This window comes from Ascaphus truei, chromosome 4, assembly GCF_040206685.1.
Source record: "Ascaphus truei isolate aAscTru1 chromosome 4, aAscTru1.hap1, whole genome shotgun sequence".
Lineage (NCBI taxonomy): Eukaryota > Metazoa > Chordata > Amphibia > Anura > Ascaphidae > Ascaphus > Ascaphus truei.
The window spans coordinates 227961894-227972832 of record NC_134486.1 but is presented as its reverse complement, the minus strand read 5'-3'; the positions used below and the strand labels follow the sequence as shown (position 1 = coordinate 227972832).

The window sequence follows — 10939 nt, the reverse complement described above, 5'->3', positions numbered from 1 at the left end:
GGATACAGTCAGATTGTGCTTTTCCTGCAGAGTGTTTTTAACCCTTAATGCACTCCTCTCATCATTCTCCTCACTTATTTTGTCCACCAGAACAGTTGTCTCCCTACAATGTAAAGAAATTATATTGTTTTTTTAATATGCAGCAATATAAAATGTATATAAATGTAATGTTGTAATATACAGTAAATATAAATAGACAAAATATATATACTGTTGTACTATAAATATAAATATACTGTACAAATTAAATATACTGTTGTAATATAAATATACATCCTATATATACCGTTGTAAGATTAATTGAAATATACAAAAAATGTATACTGCTGTACTATAAATATAAATAGACAAAATATATACAGTATACTGTTGTACTATAAATATAAATATACTGTACAAATTAAATATACTGTTGTAATATAAATATAAATATACATCCTATATATACCATTGTAAGATTAATTGAAATATACAAAAAATGTATACTGCTTGTAAATGTGCATATAAGGGGGGACTCCATTTTGATTGCTGGATAACCATTTTTCTATAACTATTCTGTACTAACGTTTAAGTCTCAGGAACTAATCACATGCCATATGCAATTGTGCTGTGCAGGCAGGTCTGAGAAATGTGACTTGACCTGTCACCTAATTATCTTTAGATGAACTATGTTTGTTCAGACTTATTCAGACTTATTTTTGCCCTGTGGAAAACAGGAACTTGTCTTCAGCCGTACCGGGCATAAGTTACACAACAATGCATTTCACAATATACTGCCATTTCCTTAGCGGCCTCCTAAATCGGTATTGAGCCCCTTTCTCAGACCATAAATTGTCTAACTGTCATTTTGCTGATATAGACAGACTGGGAAGTAAAAGGGGAAGTATGTTCTCATATCTGTGCTATTTTCTATGCTCAAGTTTGCTATATAAACCGGCTGTAGACCTTCAATAAATGAGAGAACAGTTTTCTGACAAAGCTTCCTTGGTGGTTGTCTGACTCAATTACTGTCTTCTCCCGAGCTCGTCCGCCATTTTGTTTTCCCAGATCATCAGCGCTATAAGAGTGGGTTAAATCCTCCGGAGGTTTGAAGTCATCTCGAGTCGGGCAGACGGTGTATTTTCACGCTAAGACGTTGGAGAATACAAAAGGGCACTATTTATTTTCATGGTGTCGGAAGTTGGGAAAGAAGCCACATTCGGGGTAAGCATACAAGATATATATTTTATCTGTATATTATCCGTCTGTGTCTCCTTGCCCAAAGAGCCCATAAGGTTTTAAGGTTTAGAAGTTTTTTAGAGTTACCGCTGCACCGGATGATTCAAGGTTAAGGAAAAACCATAGAGACACTTGAGTAAAGGACTCAAAGTGAAGTCAGGATTACATGAATCCTTGACAGAAGTATATACACAGGGTTATAGTCCCTGTTGAGAGATAGGAACAAGCGATATAGTTGGGTATCTGCTTGAAAAACTCTTACAGTGTCTGTGGGAAAAGTGTATTTTTTTTTTAAGGGGGGAGGAGGATTGTACGGGATTTTTAAGGGATTTTTTTCTTTTTTCTGTATTATTGTGCATGGGCATGTCGTTATATATATAAAATAAGATATATAAGACATATAAAGTGCTAAGTATATATAAGTGCATAAGTATATAAGTGCTGAGTCTATCTGTGCGTAAACATATACAAGATAAGTATATCAGTGCGTAGGATATATAAGTGCTGAGTATATAAGTGCTAAGTATATAAGTGCTAAGTATATAAGTGCATGATATTACGCTGTGTTGCCCATATCTTTTTACAGTGCAAAACGAGCTTGATTTTGGTTATTTTAATCAAGTGTGTATTGTATTGTCTAAATGATGGGAAGGTAGTTTTGCCGCATTTCATATGATAATGATAAAAGGATTATGTTTGGGTGGAGATCCTGAATGGCTATGGTTTCAGCCTGATCCCGAGTGGGACATGCATTATATGGCACTATGTGGCCGCATTTGGGTAAAAGTTGCACCTCACATTGATGAGGCAAGACGAAACAAAGCCCCAAAATGTGATGAGCCAATTTGGCCACCACCGCCCGATAATCTCACTACAATGTATTCCCAAGCCCCTAATGCACCCCCACAGGAGTTTCTACCTCCTGATGTGTTACCCCCACCGCCACCGCCTTGTGTGATGTTACAAGTACCCCCATATAGTCCTATCACACCTGTGCCACTATTTTCCAAGTTTTGATCCTAACATGTTGGCAGCGTTATCACACTATGCTGCAAGTCATCACCCCAAACCTCCTGCATCCGTACGCAGGGAGGAGAGTAATGGCATTTGCCCACAGCCCTCTCTACCCACCTATGTGGAGTTGAGAGACGATGCAGAATCAGAGGTGGCACACCTATCTGAATCTGAGCATCATAAGTCGTCCTGTAAAGAAAGCCCAAACAGAAAGCTTCCCAATGCCGTAAGCTCCACAAAATTTTCATCTCTCGTTTCACCCCCTGTCTCCAGGGAGAGTGAATGGGAAGACGATACTTCAGATTCGTCTCATTCCGATATACCATCACCCCGTAACCAATTGCCTTTAAGAAAACTTAAAGAAACCACTGCTTCAGCAGGTTCTGTGACGTCTAAGTCATCTGCAGGAGCCAGCAATCATAGAGTTAAGGATTTTTGTGCTTCTGTAAGGGAACTAGCTGAGGAATTTAAAGAGGTATTGACTGATTCATGTGCTGTAACATTAACTCCCGCACATAGTAATGCCAAACCTGTCCTAGTTACACCGCAATCATCTGTTTTCATACCTAAAAATACTACTAGGAACGATTTTATTCGCACTGCTAAAAAAAAATACGCGAATATGAATCATTGTTAGCTGACACACAGGATTGTGCTGAGGCAGAGGTTGATTTGAGCATTGTTAAAACTGATAAGGAATATGCTGCAGCCTGTGTCAAAATTGCATCTTTTAAGTGCTGTCAACTGAATTTTTTTTATATATATATAACTCTCAAAATGCATATTTGCCCCCTGCCCCTATGGCATCGGGACAATTACCATTTCCATAGGTAGCCCCAATTTACCCCAGTGTCCCTGTTCTAAAAAAAAAAAAAAAACCCTGATCCCTTAACCTTTCCTAGGTCACAGGCTCTGAGGCAGTCTCCGATAAAGAAGTTCTTATGGCTTCATGGGGAACCCGAAGCAATAGGCTCCCTAGACCACTCCCTATTGATATGCCTGCCAGGCAGATCGGTACGGATGGGGAAGAGACGGACTCTAGGCAGGAATTAACCCCTGTCAGGGACCGTTCATGGGACAGGGAAAAGTCACAGGATGAATCAGAATCAGACACTGACACTGTGGCACAGGCATATGCAGGTCTGTCAAACAACGCTAAAAAAAAAAAAAAAAAAATGTGTTATAACTCCAAACTGCTGTATTTATATTTAACATAACGTAAGAAGAAAAAAAAAAAAAAAAAGAGCAGAGAAGCTAAGAAAGCAAGGGAAAAGAAAGGACAGGAAGTGCTATGATTGTAAAGAGACAAGATATTTTTCCAGTAATTGCAAACCAGCCCCTAAGAAGGGAACCAGAGAATTTTTTTTAGTAGAATATTCTTGTCTAAATTCAGACGGGTCTTTCCCGCCGGTATTGAGAATCTCAAGTATTGTAAATCTTAGTGGAAAATATGTTTTGTGTGTAAATTCAAGGTAGGAAAATTAGTTTTTCCCCAGAATGTTTTATTAAATTTTATAAATATGGTAAAAAGGTTGATTGAGTAATCCCTGTGTGCTTGTATAATCTGAGTGAATCCTAACTATGTGAAAGTTTTATGTGCATTGAATAATATGAATGTCGGTTTATTGTATATATACAATTATTATCTAGGTACTTGCAAGTGTTTCTGAAATAAGAACATAATTAATTGCTCATGTTAAGTTTAAATTTTAAAGGTGAGAAACACCCCCACTAAAACGCAAACTAATCAATAATGGGAAAGGGAGAGTTTGACTGGTTATAGAGAAAAGGACAAAAAATGGGCAAATGTCAGAAAAAAAGGAAAAAAAAAATTATAATTCAGCCCGGTCACTGGTATATTTTGAGGATTTATTCGTTCTGGCCAGACGATGATTTCTTAAAACCAGAAAGACATCCTTTTCCAACTTCTCTATTTCCATGACAAGAGAGAGAGAGGGAGAGAGAGAATCAGAATAGCAGCCCAGATAGCCCCCTTTCTCCAGTTGTAAAAAATGTGCGGAGATACATTTGAGACACGAAAATTAACCGAAGCTCTGTAGCTACAAATTAGGTTTAACTGTTTTATTAATATAGTTTGCGAGCAGGATCAAACAGTTTTGCATTGCCTTGTCTTGGTAATTTTTGTTGTATTATTTTTGTTTCTTTTGTGTGTCACATTTTATTCTCTTATCAGGCCGTGTGAGGAGCTGCATTTTTAGATGTCCCAAATTATATTGTAATGTAATTAACAGTTTTTTTTTCTTATCTATTTTGTTCCAAGGTTTTGGCAGGATGCCCAGAAAGCTATTTCAAGCTTGTTCCAATCCGAGAAAAAAAAAAAAAAGTTTTTAAATCTGTGTCTATAATTTCTTATATTACAGGATGTTTCTGTCAGAAGACAATAGTTGCTTATATTTATATTCAGTAGTGTTTTCAGTGTTTTTAATGCAAATTTTATACCCAAAGGATTCAAGTTAGTTTAACTACAGATCAAACAACAATAGTTAGTTATGTTTTGAATGCTGTTATCCTTTCTGTAATATTGTTCATATATAAAATTATGTGAACAAAGGAGGGGTATTATTGCTGTTTATCATATAGCTGTCTATGCCCAGAAGTTAGATGGGTTAGTGCCCGGGATGAACGAAATCTGAAATTATTATTATTATTTTTAAGAATAATGCTGAGTGCCTTTTAAGGTTGGCAGTGTGCTCGGCACTTTTCAAAGAAATTATATTACAAGTAATTAGTTTGGAGTTCTATACAGAATTATTTTAGCCATTTTTTTTTTCTTTTGGTTTGGCAATAGCTGAGGCACCAATTTGAATGAATTTATATTGTAGCAAGGTCAAGACCACAGTGACTGTGTAGTAAAACAATTAGTAAGTATTGTATGCAACTGATATATTTTTGAGTCTCTCTAGGCACATGTCAAAGTTGAAAGTGCACCTACGAGAGATGGGTTAATGGTCAAGCATTTCCTACGCAAGAACGTTCTTCATCCCAGATGAAAAGGCGCTACTACTACTATTAAAAGTACTACTCATCACCACTACAGCAAATAAAGTGGCAGAGGTCTCTTTTTGGATCCACGTTACGCATATGAAACTTATCCCAGCACCACCCACAGTTGCTTCAATCTACACCGTATCCAAAGTGGAAAAGCCTAGAGACACAGCCAAAATTCCAGGCCTCAACATATGAACTTTGAACTTTTTAATAATCTTTTTTCTTTACAGGTTTTGTTATTTTAATTATAAATGTATAGTCTATTAGGTTTTTGTAAATAGTGTGCACACAAAGACGATAGGGTAGGAACAGGTATATTTTGTTTAGTAATTGTTATTTTATTTTTATTGATTTGTGTATAGCATATATGCACACCTTTTGTCACACAATGGAATCCTAGTAAACAAAGCCCATATTTTATGTATAATATAATCCAATATACTATCTATATTCAATAGGTTGCACCCCAGGAAAAATGAGTGTTATATTTAACCCCTTGAGAAAAAGACAATATGATATAAGACATTTGTAGAACCATCTATAAGAAATTGGTTACGAAGGGTGTAGAAATAAGAGTTTGCCCTAGGGAAGATAGAACATTACCCTGCAACTAGAATAGTTTATGTTATTTGGGGAAAATAGTCCAGTGTTTAAAGGTAGAGATGACGGATGGGATTTGTTGGGACTTGGTGGTTGGATTAGTTCTCTGGAAGCGAAGCTATTGGATGCTTTTGTGTGTGTGTCTGTCCTACTCATCACTCTCTATGTATGTGTCATATGCAGTAAACTTTGATCAAGAAGTGCGTTGCACCCCCACCGACGCTATGCCTCTTTCCGGTGATGTCAGCAGTCCCCCAGAAGAAGAGACCGAGAAGAAATCAACTGTGCCGATATAATGGCCGAAAAAGAATGACAAGGCACAATTGGACAATCTCCTGGTCCAGCAGGACTATGCAATGGTTAACTGTTCTTTAAATAGACTGTCTCTAAAGAATAAGAGGGGACTAAGAAGATTGGATATGAGGCTATGAGGAAAGTGGGAGGTCACCCAGAGGCGTGTGTCAGCCACAAGGAAAGGATCATAAGTCAGCCATTTTTTACCATAGCAGCCATTTTGCTGTTTTGCCATTCTGAATAAATGCAGTATGAAAGATGCGTGCAAGATGGATATTTGTGCAATCGCTCCCGGTAGAAATTAGCCCCCACCAATTTTCACAAATTTTAGCCGCCATAATGTGCTAGTAGTTACAGAAGAGCAGTGTGAATAGTAATTTAGAAATTGGTAATAGGTTTTGTAGTAATAGTCAACTTGGTAAACAGAAAAGATATCATACCAGCCACACCGATATATATCTCTCTACAAACAAGAACTCCTGTGGCCATATATATATATATATATTTTTATTTTCTTCGGACCCCCAAAACCTGCACCACTATTTCAGTACGACAAAGTATATCAACAATATCAAAAACAATATAGTAGTTGTTAGGTTATGGACCCACGACAAAATGAGGGAAAGAGAATTGTTATGGGACTGATATTTATCGTTTGCATATTTGTAGTATTAGTTGTTATTATTTCATGTTACAAATTTATGTGTTTATCTTTATGTAAAATGATTATGCCTTTTGGTAAGTCAGTTGATCACACAAATGCATCACTGAACGTTAATACCCCCATTCACAATTTCCCAAATATGATACATAACTCTGGACCTACTGCCACTAGAGTCCAGATACCTTTGATGGATTATGATAACATTCAAATCCAATACGAGACCCCCATATCCTAGAGGTTAATTGTCATTTTGTGATGACAAAAGGGGGGATTGTAAATGTGCATATAAGGGGGGACTCCATTTTGATTGCTGGATAACCATTTTTCTATAACTATTCTGTACTAACGTTTAAGTCTCAGGAACTAATCACATGCCATATGCAATTGTGCTGTGCAGGCAGGTCTGAGAAATGTGACTTGACCTGTCACCTAATTATCTTTAGATGAACTATGTTTGTTCAGACTTATTCAGACTTATTTTTGCCCTGTGGAAAACAGGAACTTGTCTTCAGCCGTACCGGGCATAAGTTACACAACAATGCATTTCACAATATACTGCCATTTCCTTAGCGGCCTCCTAAATCGGTATTGAGCCCCTTTCTCAGACCATAAATTGTCTAACTGTCATTTTGCTGATATAGACAGACTGGGAAGTAAAAGGGGAAGTATGTTCTCATATCTGTGCTATTTTCTATGCTCAAGTTTGCTATATAAACCGGCTGTAGACCTTCAATAAATGAGAGAACAGTTTTCTGACAAAGCTTCCTTGGTGGTTGTCTGACTCAATTACTGTCTTCTCCCGAGCTCGTCCGCCATTTTGTTTTCCCAGATCATCAGCGCTATAAGAGTGGGTTAAATCCTCCGGAGGTTTGAAGTCATCTCGAGTCGGGCAGACGGTGTATTTTCACGCTAAGACGTTGGAGAATACAAAAGGGCACTATTTATTTTCACTGCTGTACTATAAATATAAATAGACAAAATATATATACTGTTGTACTATAAATATAAATATACAAATTAAATATACTGTTGTAATAAATATAAATATACATCCTATATATACCGTTGTAAGATTAATTGAAATATACAAAAAATGTATACTGCTGCACTATAAATATAAATAGACAAACTACTGTATGTTGTAATATAAATCAACAGAAATAACAACAGTATTACAGTAGATACAGAACTGTACTGTAGATGTACAGTGCAGTTTTCTATATTTTTTTTGTTGTTAAGTTTTATAAATATACTTACGCGTTAGTTACCCTTGGTGCCCTTTTGCGGTCTCTGTTTTTTCCGTATGCATGATAGCACACGGTGCTTGATGGCACAACGAGGTCAGAAGTAGCTAACCAGCGTTGGATAGCAGCAATTCGGTGTCCGCTCGTGTACATGTCCTTAATTCGCATGCTGAGATCCTTTGAAATCTTTTTAACAGGCATTGCTGCGAGTAGAAAGAAATACAAACACAAGAATGTATATTCGATGTTTAGTCGATGTGTATTCTATGTGCAGTCAATACACAAAATGGATGGTGTATTTATACAGTAATGACTCACATTAGAGTACGCCCACTTTCAACACCTGTACCTGGTCACCATGCATAAAAGGTCATACACTTTGCATAGCCCACCACTCCATGATCTTTATCTGAACTTGCCCTTGTCCAGATACTGTACTGCATTGTGCCACCTGCTTCCATGGAGCATCCCCGTTTCTATGGACGCAAGAACCCACTCACCTCTGCCGTGCCTGTCATGCTGAAAAAGTGAAAGGTGGTTGCCGTTTACACGCCAAGGGCAAAGCGACAGGCTAAGGCCAATAAAGAAAACCTTCTGCTGACCCCAAAGGTTAAGGGTTTTCTTAGACGTAAGCCTCATTATATGAAGAAGATATACGGTGATGTACTCTCGACACAAAACGAATGGCAGCCAACCCATCGAATCCGCAGACCACTTCCTCCCATATGCTTCGACGACTCTGCTGTAGCTGTCCCGGAAATCTTCATCCCGTCTTCTCCACCCCCATCTTCTCCGGTTCCATCTGACGACGCTGCCGCCTCTGAAATCCACGGGTCACTGTCTCCTTTGCTCTTAGACGACTCTGCTTCTCGCCCGGGAATCCAAAGGTCACCTTCTCCATCCCTCTTCGACGCTGCCGCTTCTCCTCTATTGGGTATCCACAGGTCACCTCCTCCACTCTCCATCGATGCCGCTTCTGTCCATGGAACCCCCATCTCATCCTCTGTTGCACCCATCCCCCCAGATGTCCAGACGCCATGCACAAGAAGCAGCTCGTTAGACCGGATGCTGAATGGGATAAGTGTGGATCTCCCCGGGAACTCTATTGTGCTAGCAAAGATAGATCTGCTTCTGGAGACCATGCTAAATGTGGAGCAACGGATGCTACAAATGGAGCAACGGATGGATCAACGGATAGAGAAGATAGAGGCTGACATTGCGGGCATACATTATTTTCTCGGTGCTAATGCCCCTGTTTCCCCCGACGCCGGAGCAGGGGGGTGACATGGATGTGATGAATGGGACCTTCGACCCCCTTCCATCACCAAGCGCCCCCCCTCCACCAGAAGATGTAGTGTACATGTATGCCTTTGAGGAGTACATGACAACCCCGTCAAGACCACGCCAGGAGACAACACGGCAACCACGACTGGAGGAAAGCTTCCTCCCAGACAACCTACCATCGCCCGTCGCCACAAGCACACCCGTTCCCAAAAGACCTACACCCGCTCGCATCGAAACAGTGCCCGACATCACCCTGTGCGATCTGCCACCGGGGCTCAGGGAGAAGTATAGGGTGATGAGTGCTGGTGTACCCCACAAGTATGCCTTGATCATTTTTAAGCACCATGTTCCCTACACGTTGTACTGTGAGTCGGTGTTCAAAGTGAACTACGAAGGAAATCGCAGTAAAAAGGCGCTTCCTGTCAATTTAAGGAAAAACATTGTGGAAGAAATGCGGCGCTTTTATGCAGTTACAGATCCTGTAATGAAAGGCGTTCGAGACTGCATTAATGGCGTTTTGCGCCATGCAAGGAATCGGCCATGGATGGACAATGTGGAGGACTTTCAGTGAGACCATACTGTTGTGCTGAACTGTATTGTACTGTACATGTTTTGCCCTACAGTACCTGCTGTACTTAAACAAAGGAGATGTTGTTGTGTGTTTTTTTTACACAGGACATGCACAACTCCAGTCCCTGAGGGCCGCAAACAGGCACGGTTTTCAATGTTGCCCTGAAAACCTGCCCTGTTTGCTGCCCTCTAGGACTGAACTGGTGCAGGTCTGACTGACAGTGTTGCGCACCATCCCACTGTACTGTACTGTATACAGTACTGGGTTTCTTTAATAAAGGAAATGTTACTTAAAATGCTTCAACATTGTACTGTATTTGTAAATAAATGTTTTTGAACTGACTTCACCAATAAAAGAACATGTTGATTTGTCTTACTGTACTGTGCATTGTTTCCATTTGCTCCTTTGATAGTACTGTATAACAAAATACAGAGTAACAAATGTCGAGGCTTGCTGCACTGTTTTTTACTGCCTGGTCGCGCAATTGGCGTGGGAACTAGGGCAATTGGCGTGGGAACTAGGTCAATTGGCGTGGGAACTTCTGTTCTAGGGCACCTAGAAATAAAATTCATTTTGCCCCTAGATGTTAGGAACCCCCTCACTTGACCCCAACAGGGTCCGAGCAGTAATAGCGACGAGAAAGGGTCACGCCGGCGAGGAGGGTCCTACCATTGAACGTAATGGCGGAGAAAGCTTTGAACCGGCTAAGTCAGAATGAGCAGAAACCTGGAACCCACAACTCCGTTTCTGTTCGACCTAGAGGGCTCAGATTCGGTCACCATGTAGTCCTAGTTGCGGCAGGATTGCATGGCAAATTGCGACCCTCTCGTGGCAACAAAACGGAGTCAGGGTAATGTTAAAGTTTAGGTTTCTGCCATTGACTTGCATGGCTGAAAAAAAGCCACTTTGGTAATGTGCTTTTAAACTGTCTTTTGGTATCTCCGGTTCCGTGGGTCGTGCAAGGCTGATATTTTGCCACTATGGCAAGGGTCCTTCCGCATGAGGACCAGGCGAATTTCAACCCGCTCAGACCCACAGAAC

General features: G+C 39.8%; 1 long non-coding RNA gene across 1 annotated transcript; it reads left to right on the top strand.

Annotated features, from left to right (window-relative positions):
• Window positions 1–496: 496 nt before the first annotated feature.
• On the top strand, window positions 497–7564 carry LOC142493255 (uncharacterized). Its single transcript, XR_012801056.1, has 2 exons — window positions 497–1203; window positions 5157–7564. It is a non-coding gene; the product is annotated as an uncharacterized LOC142493255 (long non-coding RNA).
• Window positions 7565–10939: the final 3375 nt, after the last annotated feature.